The following is a 17,636-nucleotide window of genomic DNA, read 5'->3' as shown; positions in this document are numbered from 1 at the left end:
GCATGGGGTGATGTGACAGGAAGGGATCACAAAAATCAACAAAACAGGGCTTAAGCAGGGTCACCTCCAGCATTTGCATGAAAGCAAGGAAGTGCCTACAAGGCTCCATTATGGAGAAATCCCCAAAACCCTTTCTGGGAAATCAGCATGCTGGGGTGCCTCTCTGTAGTGCCTGTATACTAATGCATGCAGTATGGGGAATAAACATGAGGAGTCAGAGATGCGTGTGCAGTTGCAGGGCTACGATCTTGTTGGGATCACGGAGACGTGGTGGGATGGCTCCCATGACTGGAGTGTTGCAACGGAGGGATACTTCAGATTTGAAAAAGTTGCTAAAAATATCACAGGGATAAAATTGGAAATATATTTAAACTGTGGGAGAACATTAATTTAAATTATGATAATATGACCTATTAAAGAAAGAAATTAAAATCACCCAATTGATTATGTCAAAAGAAATTAAATTCCAAAAGGGGCTGAAGCACTAGTTATGCCTCAGTTTTGAAGAGGTGGAGAGAATATGAATGTTTAATTCTCTGGCTATTTACAGAAGCGACCTAGTGGTTTTCAACCTTTTCCAATTTGCAGACTCCTAAAAATTTACAGCAGAGGATCCCATTAAAGAAAACACAAGCCTACTCACAAGAGGCTTGCTTTACTTGGCTACTTTTACTGATCTGTCAGAAATAATGTGTGGAAATTAAGGGCCTAAAGAGCAGCAGTCAAACCCCACTGAGGACAGACACTGCTTCCACAGTTAATCAATATGAAGGCAGCTTGATGTCAGCTTTCGGCATGCCTGAAGTGTGACTTGTATTTGGATTTGCAAGGCACGTGCAGGTGCGGGTCCTGGTGAGCTCATGGATGGAACAAAAAGCTCGGCTGTGCTCACCAGAAGATGTAATTAACAGAAGACTTTGCCCATGTGAATTGCTTAACAGCAGGATAAGGAGACACAAGCTGCAAGAAGACTTTTGCTAACTAGGAAAAGGACAAATGTGGTAAAAGGTAATGGGGAGACCTGACTCTGTGTCCTGGTTTTGGCTGGGATAGGGTTAAATTTCTTCCTAGTGCTGTGTTTTGGATTTAGTATGAGAAGAATGTTGATAACACACTGATGTTTTCAGTTGTTGCTAAGTACCCTGCTAGTCAAGGACATTCAGCTTAAAAAAAAAAACAAGCATTGGGAGGGAGCACAGCCAGGACAGCTGGCCCAGCTGGCCAACGGGGTATTCCATACCATGTGACGTCATGCTCAGTATATGAAGGGTAGGCGTGATCCAGGAAGTACCGATTGCTACTTGGTTATCGGTCAGCGCAGGTGGTGAGCAATTGCATTGTGCATCACTCATTTTGTGTATTCTATCATTATCATTATTACTATTTTCCCTTTTCTGTTCTATTAAACTGTCTTCATCTCAACCCACGAGTTTTTCTCACTCTTACCTTTCCGATTCTCTCCCCGTCCCACTGCGGGGGGTGGGGGGAGTGAGCGAGCGGCTGTGTGGTATTTGGCTGCCTGCCAGGTTAAACCACGACACTATGCTATAGCAGAGCTGAGCTGTAGGCCCATATTGCCAGATTTCCTCTAGAACCTCTATCCATTTACGTTTGCAATAGCAAGTCCCCATAAGTCAATGTTTCTTTGGAGAGGGAGGTCCAGATCCACTGCACTTTTTGCCCTGCTGGTGACAGCTTGGCCCATGATCAGCACCTCCTCTTTCCCTTCACCCTCTGGTGATGGATGGGGCAAGGAGAGCAGAGTCAATAGCCCCAGATGGTCTCTTAATCTCACCTGAGCAATTAGTTCTACTTCTTACATGCAGTTAAATATTTCATTATCTCCTTGGCACAAAGCAGCAGAGGCAAGGGAGAGGCAAGGGCCTGCTACTAGGGAATTTGGGGACTCAAGCCCTTCTTTGACCCACCAACTCGCCTCTAGGACACACGGTCAGTTTGGTCCTTCTCTTCCTTAGCGGGGCGACCAAAACTATTAACTGTTTCAGATGCTTCCTTTCTCCCTTTTTACACAAAATCTACATTTTGTTCAGTTGTGAAATTTATACAACTTCCAAAACCTCCGTAATTCTCACAAATCAGAATTTTTACATTCTGGCCTGACAAGGTCATGCAGATCTTCTGTCACAGGGACCAGGACAAGCAAGGTGACTTCTTCACCATTTTTCTCATCCCTGATAGTCACCTTCCCTTTTTAGGATCACCTTATGCATTTATAGCAACATAACACAGCTGAGGACAGTGCATGCAGTATTCATCACTGGGGCAGAATGTCATGTCAATTATCCTTCATCTCTCTTTTACAAAGAATAGGTAGAAAACAGAAAGAGTTACAATTGTCTTATTTTCATTCTCACAGCTTCCTGAAACTTACTCTTTATTGTTGTATTTTAAAATATTATGTGATTATCTAAGAACTAGAAGGCCAGAACTAGAAGGTTACATAGACATTAAACAAATAACAAATATGATATTAAGTTAATAATTCAGGCTAGTGAAAGTTGCCCAAAACTTGACCTTTAACTGAATAAATAAGTATACAAGGCATGGCCCTGCTGTATTGCTGGGAAACATTGTTTATTTCCATAGCACTGATATCAGCGGTGTCCTGTGTGTCCCAAAATTAAAGGAACATGTCCACTGGCATATGACTAGAAATTACAGACTAGGCCTGTGCTACAGAAGGAAAAAAGGGTTATGTAAAGAATTAGATCAGCATGACTCATCCTGAACATTGGTTTTGAAGAATGTTAATAGTACTATCGTGGTATCAAGCTGGCTGCTACAGTTAAGATTGCACTTGGAATTTCCATTATAAATCCTATTTTCAAGGGTTTATAACTTGGCTGTATTATAAATTCAAACACAGCTGAAACTCAACATAGAGAGTCTCATCATTGGAAGCAAAATGTTTTTCAAAGAAAAATCCTTTTGGTTGTTTGAGGTCAAAGGAATGAAAAAAACAGTAGAATCATTAAGGGAGAGTCAACTCTTTTCTGCCCTCTTGTAAATTACAAACTACCTCTGTATCCTACTCAGGATTTCATAGGTCATTAATTCAGAATGGAGAATGCTACCTCTACGTATATTGAAACAAAACTCATTAAAAACACTTGAGCTGTTACCCTGGAAGAGCTACTAGAAGGTATATTCAGCAACTTCTCCAAAGTTTCAGTATAAGATTTGATATTTGGAGGAGAGCTTCCATCAATTTCTGACCAAGTAATGACACCATGTTTCCAGCATGGAGTTGTCTCCAAGTACGTTTGGCAAAGCCATCTTATTGACACCAAGAGGGATCTTGCAGGGTCAGGCAAGCAATCCACGTTTCCAAAAGTCAGTTCAGGTGCATTTGTGCAGTCAAACTCTGGCTGCACCAGAGGCTTCGTGTGATCCCTGTGCTTTCTATGTAGGTCGACAAGACTTACGCAGGTATATAAGCAGCATTTTAGACATGGTCAGTGTCTCCTAGATATGAAACAGCAGCATATATCCCAATGAGCTATCTTGCTCTATCCACCACTTACCTGGATTCTTGCCCACTCCTCTTTTCCCCCATATTCACACAGCTGGTTAATAATAAGCATTTAAGCCATCTGTTGATACTATATTTTCAGTTCCCTAAGCACATACTTTGTCTGCCTTAGTTGAGAAAAGAGCACTGTTTCCACCAGCTTCCAGAGGATACACCTTTCAGCTAGTCTTTGGGCTGAGACCTTTGTTTCTACACACCTTATATGAAAGGGAAAGAGCAGGAATCCATTAAATAACAATTATTTTGAATACTCCGAATATGCAATATGCCCCATGAAGAAGAGTCTTTGCTTACTAGCTGAAGCACAGACCAACAATGAGGAAAACATCTGTCCACAGCACTGGTATAAAATCAGAGGAGTCACTTTTGTATTTTTAAAAGAGGGATCATAGAAAGTATCCGGGTCTTCAAGTATTTCTGAAATGATGGGAAGCTTGGGAAGGATGGTGCTGGAGATCCAGGAAGGGTACAGCTGCGCTGAACGACACAACACTGTGCAGAGATGCCCACACCAGCTCTGGCAGAGGCTTCCCACCAGCCGGTGGCTAGCGGAGCCCCAAAAAGGCACAGTGGCCCCAACCCCTGCTTATGCCAGGCTGGCCCTGCTAACAGGGCAAAGCACTGCACTGCAATGTGCAGCTGTATATGATGTACATCAAGGACTGCAGGAAAAAGGAAAGTGTTCACATTGGTGCCTGGCAAAAAGATTTGTCTTAGGTAAGCAGCTTTCATTTCAGATCAAGCTGTTTACTCATTTCTAGTCAGATCTTTACTGTCAGTAGCAGTGGTTTGGAGGGTTAATAGCACTTTAATGTTACAGGTTGCAACCTAATTGGAAGCTTCTAATTGAGTGTTTCTAAATGGAAGGAATTAATTGCACCTATGAAAATTTGATGGGACTTTTGTCAGGTGTCCATCTAGATTGGAAGTATTTCCCCAAAGCTGCTGAGTTAATAAGCTGCTTAATTTCATTGAATGAGATTTTGTTTCATTAATTTTCCTCACCCATGTTTGTCTAGACTTGTCAAAAGAATTTCACATGAACATCAGACCACCTCACTGCACGTCAAATACATAACTGCTACGAGGACCCAAATTGTGGGCCCTTGAGACAAAATGTACAAAACCCTTAAATAATGGCTTTGATCTTCAAATTCACAGTGTTCTTTCTTCCTTTTTATTCCCCTTCACATGAAATATATGTTGGCTAATGAGCAAGGCCAAGTTATTCTGGCTCAGTGGGTAAGGAGCGCTCAGCACCTGCTGCAGGCCATGGGAACTGCACAGGGTTTGGGTGGTGGCAGTGGCTGCTCGGCTCCTTGCAGGGACAGCCCCAGGATCTGGGATGCTTGGCACCCAGCAGGCTTCATCACAGCTCTGAATTAGTCTTTCTGCTTGAACTGAAATCAAACCACTCAAAACATTAGGGTTTGGGTTTTTTTTCCCTGCATTAAAATGGTGTTAAGGGGTGTTTAGTAGGTTCCACAACATATGAGGAGATGGCAGAGCCTCCTTTTCATCTCACCTCCTGTTTTGTAAGCCGTTTCTTTCCATATGTTATGAAGTAGCGCAATAAAGCAGAAAGCTCCCAACCTGCAAGACCATGAGAGTCTGTCTGAGGGGAACTTAATGATCCCTGAAACTTACTGATGAGGAAAACATGTGAGTGGTAGTTTATGGGAAAATTGAGGCGCTTACTGCAGAAACTTGTATTGCTGGCAATATAGTGAAGGACTGCAGTACTCTCTCCTTCCATATGGGATAATAAATACAGACAAGCAGAAAATATTTTTCCTCAGTGTCTGTGCCTGTAAAAGCTACCTTCTAAGGAGCTTGCTGTAGCCTCAAAACCCAGGAGCTGGGACCTTTGCAGCTCTTCTAAACTTCAACAGGAGCACAGTGAGTCAAAGCCAACTGTGCAACACCATCAACTTCTAAGCAAGGCAAAGAGGCAAGGGGAAAGCACCAATGCTGTGGACAAGCAAGAGCTTAAGAGCAGCAAGGGCCAGGTTCAGTAAATGTCTTAGAGACACCAGTTCTTTCATCTTTTAGACAACTTGCATACTTACAAAATAAAAATGTCTTTCCCCCTCCAGAGCCTTAAGTCATGCCGAAGTGATTTAAAAGAAACACTGCAAAAAAGCTAACTTGTCTGTGGTAGAAAATATTTTTAATTTCCACCATTGCTTTCAACTGAACTCAAAGGTCACCACTATTATAGCCAGGAAAACAGAATCATTTCTGCCATCATCAGTGCTCTCTTCCAAGGCTGTTAAAGGTTGAAGAAATAGAATCATAGAATCATTAAGGTTGGAAAAGACCTCTAAGATCATCGAGTCCAACCATCAACTCAACACCACCATACCCACTACACCATGTCCCTAAGCACCTCATCTACATGTCTTTTAAATACTTCCAGGGATGGTGACTCAACCACTTCCCTGGGCAGCCTGTTCCAAGGCCTGACCACTCTTTCAGTAAAGAAATTTCTCCTAATGTCCAATCTAAACCTCCCTTGGCGCAACTTGAGGCCATTTCCTCTCGTCCTATCGCTAGTTACTTGGGAGAAGAGACCAACACCCACCTCACTACAACCTCCTTTCAGGTAGTTGTAGAGCGCGATGAGGTCTCCCCTCAGCCTCCTCTTCTCCAGACTAAACCACCCCAGTTCCCTCAGCCGCTCCTCATAAGGCTTGTGCTCCAGGCCCTTCACCAGCTTCGTTGCCCTCCTCTGGACACGCTCCAGCACCTCCATGTCCTTCTTGTAGTGAGGGGCCCAAAACTGAACACAGGATTCGAGGTGCGGCCTCACCAGTGCCGAGTACAGGGGCACAATCACCTCCCTGCTCCTGCTGGCCACACTATTTCTGATAGAGGCCAGGATGCCGTTGGCCTTCTTGGCCACCTGAGCACACTGCCGGCTCATGTTCAGCCGGCTGTCAACCAGCACCCCCAGGTCCTTTTCCTCTGGGCAGCTTTCCAGCCACTCTTCCCCAAGCCTGTAGCGTTGCATGGGGTTGTGGTGGCCGAAGTGCAGGACCCGGCACTTGGCCTTGTTGAACCTCATACAGTTGGCCTTGGCCCATCGATCCAGCCTGTCCAGGTCCCTCTGCAGAGCCTTCCTACCCTCCAGCAGATCAACACTCCCGCCCAACTTGGTGTCGTCTGCAAACTTACTGAGGGAGCACTCAATCCCCTCATCCAGATCGTCAATAAAGATATTAAACAGAACTGGCCCCAAAACTGAGCCCTTGGAACACCGCTCGTGACCGGCCGCCAACTGGATTTCACTCCATTCACCACAACTCTCTGGGCTCGGCCGTCCAGCCAGTTTTTTACCCAGCAAAGAGTGTACCTGTCTAAGCCGTGAGCCGCCAGCTTCTCCAGGAGAATGCTGTGGGAGACAGATAAAAATAGGATACGATTTATAGAATCAGGATTGGATCCTTCCTAAGGCAATTGCTATCAAAGAAGAGATTAACTGAAGTCAAGAAAACAGGATTTAGTGGCACTTACCTTGCTATTTTCATTCTGCTCAGGGGTAACAAGCTATCTCTTTTATTAAACCAGACTCATTGGCCCATGTATTTTGCAATCTAGTTCCATAGAAACTGCACAAAGACTTTCAGTTTGAACATGGCATTGAGATGAAAACATTTCTGCATTCACATAGTCTTCCTCTGAGGCATAAGGAGATTCTTCTTATGCAAACTCAACATTTCAGAAAATTTCAGCAAAATTTCTGTGCTGGAGGTTTTGGAAACTCATTGCCTTCAACCCTCTACACTATACCAAGCCAACAATGATCATCCTCTAATTCACTGTAGGCATTTTGGAAACGCACACTAGATGGGGCAAACAGGGCACGTTCCTCTAGAGCTTCTGCCCTGCTTCAAGACAGAATACCTCAACTCATCTTCTAGTTGTCTTTGTTACAAGATGTAATCACAACTTCCTCTCTTTGTAAAGGAGGTTGAATAGCTGATGGAGATCAGGCAAATGTGTTAGGCAGGCTAAGAGAAGCTTAAAATTAAGAAAATGATGTACCTTTTTAAGAAAACAGACACTTAGGGGACTCAAATGTTTGGAATAGCAGAATGATGTCTCATTTCTCCTAGGCATTAGGCACTAAGGTGAAACTTATATATTACCATGAGATAAAAAGGGAGAACTGAAAAAACATACCATGAAAACCTGCACATATGTAAAAGATGTATTTTCCAGGATTTAATTTATAAAATACATATTTATTATGGTATTTAATTAATATCTAATTTAATTTAATAGATATTTATTTTTTATCCCATTAAATTATCTGGAGTTGCAATTTTTGTGTTCAACCCTTTAAGCAATTTATCAGTTCCTAGCAACCAGGTTGAGGGGCGGAGAAAGAATTGTTTTGGCACTATCAATTTTGTCCATAGTACTTTATATAAAGCACAGTGGAGGAATATTTCTGATCAGCTAAAAACAAAAGCTTTAGTGCTTGTTTAGGAGTTAATCAGACTTGATTTGAGTCTGTGAACAGTAATACTTATGAAATATTTATTAATTTTACTAAAACATTCAGTTCTTTTTGAGCTATGTCACCTTTAGCTTTTGCTAATAATATGGCCTCTCCCAGTAAGTGGCATTTGTAATTTTAATGCTAAGCAAAGGTAAGCTTTAAATACTGCTAAGTGGTTACTCTACACAAGTACACAACTTTTTAAAATTTAGCATATTGCAGCTCATATAAAAGGATATTTAAAAATATAATCCCTTTCATGATCTGACAGCATTCAAAATTTTATTAATTTTCTTCTTTTTGACAATTATTTTTCAGATACAAATGGGAGTTGTTTCTGCATCAAGTTTATGATGGAACACATTCACAAACAGAGAGGTTTTATAGCATTTCCTTTAAAACATCTGACTCTGGATTCACATGATCGCCTTGAAGGTGTTTTTTTTCATAGCCTGAACCCCCAACCCAGAACACTGTGTCCCCAGCTGATGCATGGTTGCTCTGAGATGTCATCATCTACATTGCCCTGGAGGAATACAGCTATTCTGGCAGTTCACAAGTAGAAATATAGCCTTTGATGAAGCTGGGGTGTTTGATCTAATAGTTACTTTGAAGATCAAAACCAAAGCCTTAGATGATACTGGAAACTGACTGGGAGACAGTGAAGCACACCAAGTGGTGATCTGACATACAAAGAACTGCCTAAACCATGCCGAAATTGGGTAATACCGTCTAAAGCTCATCAATAGCCTTCAAATCCAGCTCCATCTAAACTGAATTACAACAATCCTGCTTGGAGGTGGCAAACACAGAAAGCATCATTTCCACCTAGGGAAGGATCTTGCAAGCTAAGGGGGAAAGACCACATTTCTAAGATGTGTGCAATGGTGTTTAAGGTTAACCTTCATGAACTGCGACCAAGTCATGCGAGCTTTCTTTCTGTTGTCGTTTACCCTTTGTCATCTGCATCAACATTGAAAAGTAATTCTAACAGCTGCCATACATATCCATTCCACAATTGGTTTTGCCACTGCTCCTAGGCTTGTTTCTTCTTATGGATAAGTAGGAAGTGGTATACAAAAGGGTGGGAAGAGCAGAGAACAGGTTGTTATTGCAAGACTTTCTGTTCTCCTGGTCTGAAGCATGCAGATACATTCAAGGCACACCACAGAAAGAAGATGTGGACATGAATAGGGTAAACTCTATTTCAGAAGGATCAGCCAAGTTCCATGGGTCTGGCCAGAAAGGCTGGTAACCAAAAATTGGAGAAACCAGGGTTGCAGATTAGTCAGACAGACATAGTACTGCACTAAGATGATCTAACTTGTCTTCAAACTCTGGGAGGAGCCAGCCATAGCTCCTGGTTTTCACACCACGTTATAGATTATCATTCTTGTTTTTCAGTAGAAGGGACAAATAACTCTTAGCTTCATCTTCAAAACATTCATCCTTCCCAATCACTAGCAGTCACACCAAGGTTCAATTTAATCCAGTCATTCTTTATTTCTTTTAAGCAATCTGACATCTTAAGTAATAAAATTAGCCTAGTTTAGGCAGCAGAATCTTGCTATTTACCACTGGTCTCAAATAATGTACATGAAAATACTTTATTTTCTTTCTTGGCATTCCTAAATGCCCAAGATTTTATGGTCAGTGAATGGGCAAGCCTATGTTCCAAACTAGCACACACTGATGCATATATACCGTTATTCAAATATTTGCTGTGTAACTATAGCAAAGCAATTTGTGCTGTAAATGACTCCTGCCATGAGCACAGTTCAGAACCATGGAAAACACACACATACACAAAATAGAAATTTCCACACATTCACTTCTGGCTTTTTGATATTAGTAAAGCTTCTGTAGTTATCATAGTAGTAAGTACAGGTTTTATCTGTAGACTTCATCTCTATAAAGTACTTTTAATTCCTTATCAGAATTAATAGCAACATAATAAATGCATATAGAGAAACATAATATAATTTGGTAAATTTACAATTACAAACTTGTCAACCTCAAAATGAAATGTTGAGAACTTCTAAATTTACACAAAAGCTTTTTTTTTTTTGCGAAGTATTTGCTTTTATCTGCATTTAAATTATAATGGATATGTCTCACAACTAGACCTTATGCTTTTAATTTTTTATTCACTCCTATAAGGCCCATGTGGAATACTTACTGTAAATACAAGATTTTTCAATTTGTTACTAGCCACAATTATCAATGTGATTTTTAACAAAAGGGTGGACTAATACAATTCTGGTGCAAAAGGTCAGGATAAAACAAATATACTGTTAACTGAAAAATAATTCATGTTACAGACATGAAAATACAACTTAAAAGAAATTAAGTTACTAGGTGCTACCACCAGAAGCAAAATGCACACTGGAATATATGAAATTTTGACAAACAGAAGGGTTTAACTGGTGCCTATATTCTTCATTTTAGAGATTGATTGTACACAGATTTCACATGAGTGCAAGCTAATAGTTCCAGTGTAATGAAATATGGGCATGAGCACACAGTTGTTTTATTTGCCATAGAGGATCAAACCTAGGATCTTTTTTACCATAAACAAAGTCTCTGGCATTTGAGTTAACAGAGTAATAGCTTAATCTCTGGCAAAGTATAACGGTTCCAGTGTCTGCCATGCCAGCAGCTGGACAGAGATGCTACCATGCACACTAAATCCCTGTCTGAAACAAAATTGATTTAAAATATTTAATAATGCAAAGCCTTCAAAACAGAAAAGTCTAAACAATTTTAATTTTTAAATCTTTCTAAAGCTAGATTGTCAGGTATCATTTTGCTTGCAAGTGAGCAAGTAATACAGGAAAAAACTTTAGTTTTATTTGCTGTGCCTTATAAAAAAAAGAGGAAAAAGGTCTGGGAGAATTAAACATGTCAACAGACATGTCCAAAAGTCTAAGGCCCTCTCACAAAAAAACCCACAACATGGAACACTGTTTTTAAAATTATATTCTTCACATGTAATCCTTGGACTGTCTCTTTATGCTCCCTTCCTCCCTCTTTCTCTCCACTTTTAGGTTTACAGCAGTCATGGCTGTCAGCTCAAACACAGAAAGTAATTCTCCAAAGTAATTCTCAAACATTTGAACATATCAGTCTTCTCCAGGGAACACCAACACATGTCCACAGAGATAGTGCCAACACAAGAGAATTTTCTCTGTATCACTTTCTGGCACTTTTGAGTGAGCCTGGAAAAAACCTGCATCCTATTCTGTTATGCAGCAAAGGTGTCCCACAGCCATGACTCATAGTGCAGACTGGAAGCAAAGACCACTCTTTGTTTACTGACTGGAGTATTTTTCAAGAATGAACAGATCAACAGTAGCACTGACATAAAATAATCAGAATGGAAACATTGTAAGTCACATCATTCTGTAAACTAGTTAGTTCTGCACTTTTTCGTGAAACAACTGATTTGTATTCAATGAACAAGAAACAACAACATTGGCATTAAGTGCTGGGTAGCAGTTCCTATAAGACTTTCATGTTTTCACTGTACTGGTTGAGTAAAGGAGGAATTTGGTCCATGCATCCTGTGAATACAGGTTCCCAAATCAGTTTATCACTAAGTGTTCTTGGGATAGTCTCATGGAATGCCCTGCATTCTGATGGTTAATGGTAAAGGCGCTTTGGTTCTGGTTCACCTGTCATGACCTGGTGGATGGTGTTGAAGAAACATTGCTTTAGCTCCCTGTGATTTCTGGAGATGGAGCAGGGTTTCAGGGCTAGAGTCTTCTGGTGATCTGGAGGATGTAGAGATTGTGATGTTTATTTTGTTCATAGAAGACCTCAGGAGAGGGTTACATTATCCTGATACACCCTCTTGTCACTACTGTTTGATAGTTGCAAAGGACTTAAATTTGTTAGTTGTTCTTCATCAATAATGATTGATTCTGCAAACCAGAAAGAACAGCAAAAAATGAACTAATGATAATTCTATTCAGCTACAGAATCTTCCAGTATCTCTTGTGTGGAGAGTTTACAAATGAAATCACCACGTGAATTAGATCCCTTTTATTAATCCCTTCTTACTTAAAACAATTTAATTAACCTTAGTTTAGAATTCTCTCTGGTCTGTTATCTCTTGCATTCTGTACACATATCCAAAAACTGTAAGTAGCTGTATTTATTTATTCATTACAGTTTGTGTGTGTATTATTTTGAATTCCTTGAGAAGCTCTGTGGATAATCACAGTAATTTGGAATATCAACATTTTAACCTACTAATTTAATCATCTCAAACAGGTTTCTTAAGGCAGAATCACAATTTCAGGTTCAAATTGTTAAATGGAAAAGGTATCTTCCTTTGTTGACTCCAGGTGTCCCTCAAGGTTTCTTTTCCTTATGGCAATGCAAAATTTAATTTTCTATCTTTCCTCCATTTAATGTTTCCTTTCCCTCTTGTTTTTTTTCCTGGTCTTCTATGAAGTTTTTTGGGGGTTTCCAGGACTTTTATCTCTTGCTCTTTCTTTGTCCCCTTTTCTGTTTCTTCTGAAGGAGCTAAATTCAAGCTGCTACTGCTTCTATTTGGTTACTTTCTGTCTTGTGGAAACTGAGAACAGAAGCAATGGGGAACAGCAGGAAGAAAGGTAATAGCATCATCTGGGAGCAAAGCCTTAGGAAATGTGCTTAGTATTTTTAGGGAAAAGGTTTTCGGGGAATTTTTTTTCTTCTTTTCTTTCTGTACTTTCTCATAGTTCCCTGACATTCCTTCAAATAAATACATACTGGTTATATTTTGCTGGGCCATGCAGTTCTAGTACTGCTGGCTAAATGTTGGGTTTTCCAATGCCACCATTCCTTCATTCTAGGGAGAGCTGGAAGAGCTTCAGTCTCTATTACTCCTTGTACACATTTAGCTTCTCACACAAAACCTTTTGCTAAAAGAACATCAGTAAGGGTTTGTCCTGGTTTCGGCTGGGATAGAGTTAATTTTCTTCCTAGTAGCTGGTATAGTGCTGTGTTTTGGATTTAGTATGAGAAGAATGTGGATAACACACTGATGTTTGAGTTGTTGCTAAGTAGTGCTTATCATAGTCAAGGACTTTTCAGCTTCCCATGCTCTGCCAGGTGCACAAGAAGCCAGGAGGGAGTATAGTCAGGACAGCTAACCCAACTGGCCAATGGGGTATTCTATACCATATGACGTCATGCTCAGTATATAAAATAGGAGGCGTGGTCCGGGAAGTAGCGATCACTGCTCGGGGACTGGCTGGGCATCAGTCGGCGGGTGGTGAGCAATTGCATTGTGCATCACTCATTTTGTATATTCTACCATTATTTTTTTTTTTTTCCCCCCTTCCTTTTCTGTTCTGTTAAACTGTCTTTATCTCAATCCACGAATTTTACTTTTTTTTTTCCAATTCTCTCCCCCATCCCACTGGGGGGAGTGAGCGAGTGGCTGTGTGGTGTTTGGCTGCCTGCCAGGTTAAACCACAACAGGGTTCAAAGCTAATTATTTGTAAGCTAACAAAAGCCAGAATTAAAGTTGTCAGTGCTTGTCCCTTTGTGTATAAATATAGTGATGCAGATCAAAACAGATGATTCTGTTCCTCCCTGTCTGCTGGCCTGTACTTCCAGTTGAGCCAGATCTTCAAATCGGAGTTTGCTTAGTGTGTAGTAACAAGTGGAGGAGACTGTACATTTTTCAGCTATTCAGTGTTTTCATTTGCTCATGGTGTGAGTGCCATCCATTAGATAAATGGATAAAAAAATCCTATTACAAACAAAAAGTACACATAAACTGTGAGCTGGACTGTTGTTAATAGCCTTATTTCTAGCATTTACTGAATTCTTGATTTTTTTCAAACTTTTGAGTCTATAAGCAGAGCCTTTTGACTGTATTTCCCAGAATACTCATGCTTCGTTCTTTGCTAACATATTTATTTTGGGAAGAGGAGTTGGACCCAGGAAACCTGAGTTCTTTTTTTGGCCCAGCAATTGTGATATGTAAATTGTCTTTTAAACTGTGTTAGAACTAGCATGGATTCACTTGATGAACAGGTGTGTGGGTTTTTTTAAAGGTTTCTCTGGGAGGTGTAAATCCATGAAGCCTCAATGTAGTTGTGGAACTATGTGCTGTTCTGCCCCCCACCCCAGCTCAGAAAGGATGTAGTAGAAAGAAAACATGAGGAAAAACTCAAAAAAGCCTGATGTTAATAGAGAAAGAAGACAAGTCGAGGAGATACCAAGACATTTCCTAAGTGATTGAAGCAAGAAAGTACAGCTCTTTATTAACTTCTTCATCAGGAAAAGCCCCCCCATCCTGTACAATTCCTTCTGAAATCAAGCATATGCTGCACTGTGTGGCAGTGTGGATTTGGCCCAGTGAAGGGATTGAACTCAGTTTCCTCTCCTCCCTCCCCAACCGCCCTGTGCAGATGCCTTTAAAAACTGGTAAGGTATGTGCATAAAGCTGGACATGGAGAACATGGAGCAATAAGGTGCTGCTCTCAAAGCTTAGACTTAAATGTAAGAGATGCTAATCTAAGGCCAGTGAATGGTTGGTTTGCAAATGCTTTGCCAAACATTTGACATTGGGCTTCTTGGTTCTTTAATTTCCTTATCATCATTTCTATCCTTGTTATCATTGGGAAATGCAGTTTGCTGTATTGTAACAGCTGAGAACTGTGACTTGTGTATGAGATGAGATAATGTGCACTTGGGGTGAATGCACATATGCCGGAATGCTACACATAGTTCTTGCAAAAGTGTGTTGTGGCATTCCTACCCATCCTTTTCTTTTTTATCATGCCTGAAATCCCTAAGATCTGGAAATAGGTTTCCTTTCTGGTAACTCCTTAGATGCCCAGACGTTAGTGGTAATTTCTGTTTCATAGATAATCAAAGCCTGCCTTGCCGTTGGCTTGGTGATTGCCTGTAGTCTCCTTTCCTCTTTTCCTCTGTTGTGTTTGTGCATTTTCTTCCACTTTAGTGAGGAAGGGGGAAATTAGTGTCTTCCCATGTGAGATTTTCTAAATTACTACTACAGAAATGAACTGTATCTATAATAATCTGAGATTTTTGTTCTCACATTGTTTTACATTTAGAGCAACACCTGGGAAGGGGACCTTGTAGTTACAGGGTTTGTACTTGGTCTGAGCTTCTCTTGTGCAGAACTTTCCAACCATTGTCTATGTGGTGGTAGATATCAAATATAGTCAACTGACCCTTTAGACTAATGTGAGGTCACCAAATACCCTTCTGTTTGTGACATGGGAGAAAAAAAAGTCCCGTATCTTCAAAAATGGGTTACTGCACTTTCACAGTACATTGACACTGATCTTTCCCTGGCTTTGTGGAAAATACTTCTAAATAAGTAGAACTGCCTTGTAAGGAGTTATGCAAAGCAAACAGTTACTACTGATAGAAAGGTAGGTTAAACATTTGCCATTAAGGAGAAAAATGTCAATGTAATGCTGAAAGAACATTTCTAATCCTTCTATTTGCTACTTGATTTTCTATGTATAGTTATATGGATAGCAACATAGCAGTTTTATGAAGTACTCCATTAATGTATGATCTTTAGCTTACTGTTTATGTGGTACATTATTTCAGTACATTATATCATAAATCAGTTTTTTAAAATGCATATTCATAAGGATGAATTGATTTAAAAATTCAGTCAGCAGCATGTAATAGGATTAGACTCGGTGTATACAAGTATATTGCTCTCCTCTGTTCATTCATGTTGGCCAACCTGCCAAAGCTTTGAAATTTTCAGCAAGAGAAATTGTGGGTGGACAAGGGAAGGTGATTGATTCATTACAGTCACAGTCAACTTATGTTTGCATGATTTACATTAGCGGCTATTTGAGCTGAAAGCTCATAAAGACCATTAGGCTTTATTTTAAATGGCAATCTCAAACAGTCCATTTTCTTTGATAATTCATGAGCTATTAAAAAATGTGAAAAGTTATTAGCATTTTTAATTTCCCATCACCTAATATTCTAGCAGATCACATATCTACAAAAGTAGTGATCAGGGTAATTATCACTGTTCAATTTACTGACTAACTGAGGAGATGCACAGAGTTTATGAAATTCATCCTTTCCAGGCACTTGAACTTGTGTGGCAAAATTCTATGAATAATACAAAAGTGTCGTGGTTTAACCTGGCAGGCAGCCAAACCCCATGCAGCTGCTCGCTCACTCCCCCCAGCCCAGTGGGGCAGGGAGAGAATCGGAAGGGTGAGAGTGAGAAAAACTCATGGGCTGAGATAAAGACAGTTTAATAGAACAGAAAAGAGAAAATAATAATAATAATGATAGAATATACAAAATGAGTGATGCACAATGCAATTGCTCACCACCTGCACTGACCGATAACCAAGTAGCAATCGGTACTTCCTGGAACATGCCTACTGTTCATATACTGAGCATGACGTCACATGATATGGAATAACTCGTTGGCCAGCTGGGCTGGCTGTCCTGATTATGTTCCCTCCCATCTTGTGTACCTAGCTCAGTCAGTAGGCACGGGAGCTGTCCTTGGACTAGGAGGGCACTTAGCAACAACTGAAAACATCAGTGTGTTATCAACATTCTCCTCATACTAAATCCAAAACACAGCACTAGGAAGAAATTTAACTCTATCCCAGCCAAAACCAGGACAAAAAGGTAACCCACTTCTTTGGTTAATATAATATTAATTTGATTTAATTTTTAAAATAATTCATGTGCTATTGTTGTTTTGTTTAGTTTAGAAGAACTCTCAAGTTCACTGGTATTGGTTTTTTCATACCTGGTTAAGACTTGCCAAAATTTCTGTGATGCTGTTACCTCTAGAAAGTATAACTGGAATGAAGTCTAGTTTACCTCAATGAGAAGGGCAAATAGAATAATTATCCCTGAGCCGGTTTGGCCAGTGAGGTATTAGATAGGGATCACAGTCTGAGCACACAGTAAGAGTGAGTGGTGGGAAGTGGTTGTTTGTTTTGTTTTTTTTTTAAAACAGCAGAGGTGAATGCATCTTTCCTAGAGTATAATCTGTCAGACCTTGGTCAGAAGATACTTTATACTTCTAGAGCTCAGCTTTTAGTTCCTTGTGCAACAGCAAGGAAAACAGAATAGATGGATTGAATTAATACATGATTCAGTGAATAACACAGATCTGTGGACCCATTGATCCTGTAGACGCTAGTTAGTATTAGTTAAACCTTGTTTTGAGTGCTATTGCCTGCTTCTGTACAGCACTAGAAAACTGTGTTTAGGGCTTGGAGTAGCTGTTCTTTTGCCTCAGTTACGGCTACAATGAAGATAGTGTATAAAAGTGAAGATATTCTAAGAATTAATGTCTGCTCAGTGCTTTCAAAGAAGTACTGGTATAGGTGCTTAGTGCTATTACCTAAATGGCAGATTTAGGTTTACTCCCAATTATTCTTTTCTGACTAAAGATGTTGTCCTTTTAGGTATAAACACATAAGTTTTGGGTTCTTTCCAAATTAATTGTCCCCTTTGAAGTATGAACATTTTATTAAATCACTTTGTTTTGGAGTTTGTTAGGCTGTCAATCATGTATTCATCATATGTATTTTGGACAAATAT

This window comes from Calonectris borealis, chromosome W, assembly GCF_964195595.1.
Source record: "Calonectris borealis chromosome W, bCalBor7.hap1.2, whole genome shotgun sequence".
Taxonomy (NCBI): domain Eukaryota; kingdom Metazoa; phylum Chordata; class Aves; order Procellariiformes; family Procellariidae; genus Calonectris; species Calonectris borealis.
This window is presented reverse-complemented; position numbering follows the sequence as displayed.